This window comes from Lithobates pipiens, unplaced genomic scaffold (assembly GCF_037356315.1).
Source record: "Lithobates pipiens isolate NorthernLeopardFrog02 unplaced genomic scaffold, aLitPip1_a1.2 Scaffold_28, whole genome shotgun sequence".
Taxonomy (NCBI): domain Eukaryota; kingdom Metazoa; phylum Chordata; class Amphibia; order Anura; family Ranidae; genus Lithobates; species Lithobates pipiens.
The window spans coordinates 166,775,258-166,780,257 of NW_027507789.1; the positions used below are offsets into that span (position 1 = coordinate 166,775,258).

At 46.2% G+C, this 5,000-nt stretch overlaps 11 non-coding genes across 11 annotated transcripts; all 11 read right to left on the minus strand.

Annotated features, from left to right (window-relative positions):
- Positions 1–445: 445 nt before the first annotated feature.
- On the minus strand, positions 446–528 carry TRNAL-CAG (transfer RNA leucine (anticodon CAG)). The gene has a single exon. It is a non-coding gene; the product is annotated as a tRNA-Leu (tRNA).
- Positions 529–998: 470 nt separating this feature from the next.
- TRNAT-UGU (transfer RNA threonine (anticodon UGU)) lies at positions 999–1,071 on the minus strand. Its single transcript has one exon. It is a non-coding gene; the product is annotated as a tRNA-Thr (tRNA).
- A 98-nt stretch (positions 1,072–1,169) lies between these two features.
- TRNAL-CAG (transfer RNA leucine (anticodon CAG)) lies at positions 1,170–1,252 on the minus strand. Its single transcript has one exon. It is a non-coding gene; the product is annotated as a tRNA-Leu (tRNA).
- A 470-nt stretch (positions 1,253–1,722) lies between these two features.
- TRNAT-UGU (transfer RNA threonine (anticodon UGU)) lies at positions 1,723–1,795 on the minus strand. Its single transcript has one exon. It is a non-coding gene; the product is annotated as a tRNA-Thr (tRNA).
- A 654-nt stretch (positions 1,796–2,449) lies between these two features.
- Positions 2,450–2,522, minus strand: TRNAT-UGU (transfer RNA threonine (anticodon UGU)). Its single transcript has one exon. It is a non-coding gene; the product is annotated as a tRNA-Thr (tRNA).
- Positions 2,523–2,620: 98 nt separating this feature from the next.
- On the minus strand, positions 2,621–2,703 carry TRNAL-CAG (transfer RNA leucine (anticodon CAG)). The gene has a single exon. It is a non-coding gene; the product is annotated as a tRNA-Leu (tRNA).
- A 470-nt stretch (positions 2,704–3,173) lies between these two features.
- TRNAT-UGU (transfer RNA threonine (anticodon UGU)) lies at positions 3,174–3,246 on the minus strand. Its single transcript has one exon. It is a non-coding gene; the product is annotated as a tRNA-Thr (tRNA).
- A 98-nt stretch (positions 3,247–3,344) lies between these two features.
- On the minus strand, positions 3,345–3,427 carry TRNAL-CAG (transfer RNA leucine (anticodon CAG)). Its single transcript has one exon. It is a non-coding gene; the product is annotated as a tRNA-Leu (tRNA).
- A 548-nt stretch (positions 3,428–3,975) lies between these two features.
- On the minus strand, positions 3,976–4,048 carry TRNAT-UGU (transfer RNA threonine (anticodon UGU)). The gene has a single exon. It is a non-coding gene; the product is annotated as a tRNA-Thr (tRNA).
- A 98-nt stretch (positions 4,049–4,146) lies between these two features.
- TRNAL-CAG (transfer RNA leucine (anticodon CAG)) lies at positions 4,147–4,229 on the minus strand. The gene has a single exon. It is a non-coding gene; the product is annotated as a tRNA-Leu (tRNA).
- Positions 4,230–4,870: 641 nt separating this feature from the next.
- On the minus strand, positions 4,871–4,953 carry TRNAL-CAG (transfer RNA leucine (anticodon CAG)). Its single transcript has one exon. It is a non-coding gene; the product is annotated as a tRNA-Leu (tRNA).
- Positions 4,954–5,000: the final 47 nt, after the last annotated feature.

Genomic DNA, 5,000 nt, shown 5'->3' on the forward strand with positions numbered 1-5,000 from the left:
GTAGTGATTTAATAGAAAGACACGCAGAAAGCAAGCGTTTTGCTGTCAACAAGAGATGGCCGTTTGCTTCGAGTGCACTTTTCCTTGGATGCAGAATTAGAAAGTGGGTGTTTCTAGTAGATATTGTCTAATTCAAGAACTCCGGAAAGTCAAGTCATCCTAACGTTTTGATTTCATTATCTAGAGGCCTTCAAACATTTCCACCCTAACGTGCCCTTGGGGAAAAATTCTTATTACGCTGCTATGTGAGATACAGTCACCAAGCCTTGCAGGTAGGCCCCAGCTAGGTTTGAACTCGCAACCCCTGGTTTACAAGACCAGTGCTCTAACCCCTGAGCTATGGAGCCCTTTATGCTTGGTTCCAAGACAAGTTATTTTTTGTCCTAGACGTTGAGCGGTAGTGGAGCTAGAGAATGTGAATGCATGCAAAGAAAAGCTTAAAAGCTGTCAGAAGTGGGATTCGAACCCACGCCTCCAGGGGAGACTGCGACCTGAACGCAGCGCCTTAGACCGCTCGGCCATCCTGACCTGTGATGCTTGGGGTTCGGTGAGACCGACGACGCTCACAGGTTGATCTAATGTGCCCGTAAAATAAATCCGCTGAAGGTTACTTGATGGAGAAATTGCGATAGAAGCAGCTTTACCCTTGTCACCATTCATTGCTACCCTCATTATTTCCAAAGCGTTGGATGGAAACAACAAAGCCGGATGTTAAAAGTGCAAAGTAGTGATTTAATAGAAAGACACGCAGAAAGCAAGCGTTTTGCTGTCAACAAGAGATGGCCGTTTGCTTCGAGTGCACTTTTCCTTGGATGCAGAATTAGAAAGTGGGTGTTTCTAGTAGATATTGTCTAATTCAAGAACTCCAGAAAGTCAAGTCATCCTAACGTTTTGATTTCATTATCTAGAGGCCTTCAAACATTTCCACCCTAACGTGCCCTTGGGGAAAAATTTTTATTACGCTGCTATGTGAGATACAGTCACCAAGCCTTGCAGGTAGGCCCCAGCGAGATTTGAACTCGCGACCCCTGGTTTACAAGACCAGTGCTCTAACCCCTGAGCTATGGAGCCCTTTATGCTTGGTTCCAAGACAAGTTATTTTTTGTCCTAGACGTTGAGCGGTAGTGGAGCTAGAGAATGTGAATGCATGCAAAGAAAAGCTTAAAAGCTGTCAGAAGTGGGATTCGAACCCACGCCTCCAGGGGAGACTGCGACCTGAACGCAGCGCCTTAGACCGCTCGGCCATCCTGACCTGTGATGCTTGGGGTTCGGTGAGACCGACGACGCTCACAGGTTGATCTAATGTGCCCGTAAAATAAATCCGCTGAAGGTTACTTGATGGAGAAATTGCGATAGAAGCAGCTTTACCCTTGTCACCATTCATTGCTACCCTCATTATTTCCAAAGCGTTGGATGGAAACAACAAAGCCGGATGTTAAAAGTGCAAAGTAGTGATTTAATAGAAAGACACGCAGAAAGCAAGCGTTTTGCTGTCAACAAGAGATGGCCGTTTGCTTCGAGTGCACTTTTCCTTGGATGCAGAATTAGAAAGTGGGTGTTTCTAGTAGATATTGTCTAATTCAAGAACTCCGGAAAGTCAAGTCATCCTAACGTTTTGATTTCATTATCTAGAGGCCTTCAAACATTTCCACCCTAACGTGCCCTTGGGGAAAAATTCTTATTACGCTGCTATGTGAGATACAGTCACCAAGCCTTGCAGGTAGGCCCCAGCGAGATTTGAACTCGCGACCCCTGGTTTACAAGACCAGTGCTCTAACCCCTGAGCTATGGAGCCCTTTATGCTTGGTTCCAAGACAAGTTATTTTTTGTCCTAGACGTTGAGCGGTAGTGGAGCTAGAGAATGTGAATGCATGCAAAGAAAAGCTTAAAAGCTGTCAGAAGTGGGATTCGAACCCACGCCTCCAGGGGAGACTGCGACCTGAACGCAGCGCCTTAGACCGCTCGGCCAGATTCCTGACCTGTGATGCTTGGGGTTCGGTGAGACCGACGACGCTCACAGGTTGATCTAATGTGCCCGTAAAATAAATCCGCTGAAGGTTACTTGATGGAGAAATTGCGATAGAAGCAGCTTTACCCTTGTCACCATTCATTGCTACCCTCATTATTTCCAAAGCGTTGGAAGGAAACAACAAAGCCGGATGTTAAAAGTGCAAAGTAGTGATTTAATAAAAAGACACGCAGAAAGCAAGCGTTTTGCTGTCAACAAGAGATGGCCGTTTGCTTCGAGTGCACTTTTCCTTGGATGCAGAATTAGAAAGTGGGTGTTTCTAGTAGATATTGTCTAATTCAAGAACTCCAGAAAGTCAAGTCATCCTAACGTTTTGATTTCATTATCTAGAGGCCTTCAAACATTTCCACCCTAACGTGCCCTTGGGGAAAAAGTCTTATTACGCTGCTATGTGAGATACAGTCACCAAGGCTTGCAGGTAGGCCCCAGCGAGATTTGAACTCGCGACCCCTGGTTTACAAGACCAGTGCTCTAACCCCTGAGCTATGGAGCCCTTTATGCTTGGTTCCAAGACAAGTTATTTTTTGTCCTAGACGTTGAGCGGTAGTGGAGCTAGAGAATGTGAATGCATGCAAAGAAAAGCTTAAAAGCTGTCAGAAGTGGGATTCGAACCCACGCCTCCAGGGGAGACTGCGACCTGAACGCAGCGCCTTAGACCGCTCGGCCATCCTGACCTGTGATGCTTGGGGTTCGGTGAGACCGACGACGCTCACAGGTTGATCTAATGTGCCCGTAAAATAAATCCGCTGAAGGTTACTTGATGGAGAAATTGCGATAGAAGCAGCTTTACCCTTGTCACCATTCATTGCTACCCTCATTATTTCCAAAGCGTTGGAAGGAAACAACAAAGCCGGATGTTAAAAGTGCAAAGTAGTGATTTAATAGAAAGACACGCAGAAAGCAAGCGTTTTGCTGTCAACAAGAGATGGCCGTTTGCTTCGAGTGCACTTTTCCTTGGATGCAGAATTAGAAAGTGGGTGTTTCTAGTAGATATTGTCTAATTCAAGAACTCCGGAAAGTCAAGTCATCCTAACGTTTTGATTTCATTATCTAGAGGCCTTCAAACATTTCCACCCTAACGTGCCCTTGGGGAAAAATTCTTATTACGCTGCTATGTGAGATACAGTCACCAAGCCTTGCAGGTAGGCCCCAGCGAGATTTGAACTCGCGACCCCTGGTTTACAAGACCAGTGCTCTAACCCCTGAGCTATGGAGCCCTTTATGCTTGGTTCCAAGACAAGTTATTTTTTGTCCTAGACGTTGAGCGGTAGTGGAGCTAGAGAATGTGAATGCATGCAAAGAAAAGCTTAAAAGCTGTCAGAAGTGGGATTCGAACCCACGCCTCCAGGGGAGACTGCGACCTGAACGCAGCGCCTTAGACCGCTCGGCCATCCTGACCTGTGATGCTTGGGGTTCAGTGAGACCGACGACGCTCACAGGTTGATCTAATGTGCCCGTAAAATAAATCCGCTGAAGGTTACTTGATGGAGAAATTGCGATACCGACGACGCTCACAGGTTGATCTAATGTGCCCGTAAAATAAATCCGCTGAAGGTTACTTGATGGAGAAATTGCGATAGAAGCAGCTTTACCCTTGTCACCATTCATTGCTACCCTCATTATTTCCAAAGCGTTGGAAGGAAACAACAAAGCCGGATGTTAAAAGTGCAAAGTAGTGATTTAATAAAAAGACACGCAGAAAGCAAGCGTTTTGCTGTCAACAAGAGATGGCCGTTTGCTTCGAGTGCACTTTTCCTTGGATGCAGAATTAGAAAGTGGGTGTTTCTAGTAGATATTGTCTAATTCAAGAACTCCAGAAAGTCAAGTCATCCTAACGTTTTGATTTCATTATCTAGAGGCCTTCAAACATTTCCACCCTAACGTACCCTTGGGGAAAATTTTTTATTACGCTGCTATGTGAGATACAGTCACCAAGCCTTGCAGGTAGGCCCCAGCGAGATTTGAACTCGCGACCCCTGGTTTACAAGACCAGTGCTCTAACCCCTGAGCTATGGAGCCCTTTATGCTTGGTTCCAAGACAAGTTATTTTTTGTCCTAGACGTTGAGCGGTAGTGGAGCTAGAGAATGTGAATGCATGCAAAGAAAAGCTTAAAAGCTGTCAGAAGTGGGATTCGAACCCACGCCTCCAGGGGAGACTGCGACCTGAACGCAGCGCCTTAGACCGCTCGGCCATCCTGACCTGTGATGCTTGGGGTTCGGTGAGACCGACGACGCTCACAGGTTGATCTAATGTGCCCGTAAAATAAATCCGCTGAAGGTTACTTGATGGAGAAATTGCGATAGAAGCAGCTTTACCCTTGTCACCATTCATTGCTACCCTCATTATTTCCAAAGCGTTGGATGGAAACAACAAAGCCGGATGTTAAAAGTGCAAAGTAGTGATTTAATAGAAAGACACGCAGAAAGCAAGCGTTTTGCTGTCAACAAGAGATGGCCGTTTGCTTCGAGTGCACTTTTCCTTGGATGCAGAATTAGAAAGTGGGTGTTTCTAGTAGATATTGTCTAATTCAAGAACTCCGGAAAGTCAAGTCATCCTAACGTTTTGATTTCATTATCTAGAGGCCTTCAAACATTTCCACCCTAACGTGCCCTTGGGGAAAAAGTCTTATTACGCTGCTATGTGAGATACAGTCACCAAGGCTTGCAGGTAGGCCCCAGCGAGATTTGAACTCACGACCCCTGTTTTACAAGACCAGTGCTCTAACCCCTGAGCTATGGAGCCCTTTATGCTTGGTTCCAAGACAAGTTATTTTTTGTCCTAGACGTTGAGCGGTAGTGGAGCTAGAGAATGTGAATGCATGCAAAGAAAAGCTTAAAAGCTGTCAGAAGTGGGATTCGAACCCACGCCTCCAGGGGAGACTGCGACCTGAACGCAGCGCCTTAGACCGCTCGGCCATCCTGACCTGTGATGCTTGGGGTTCGGTGAGACCGACGACGCTCACAGGTTGAT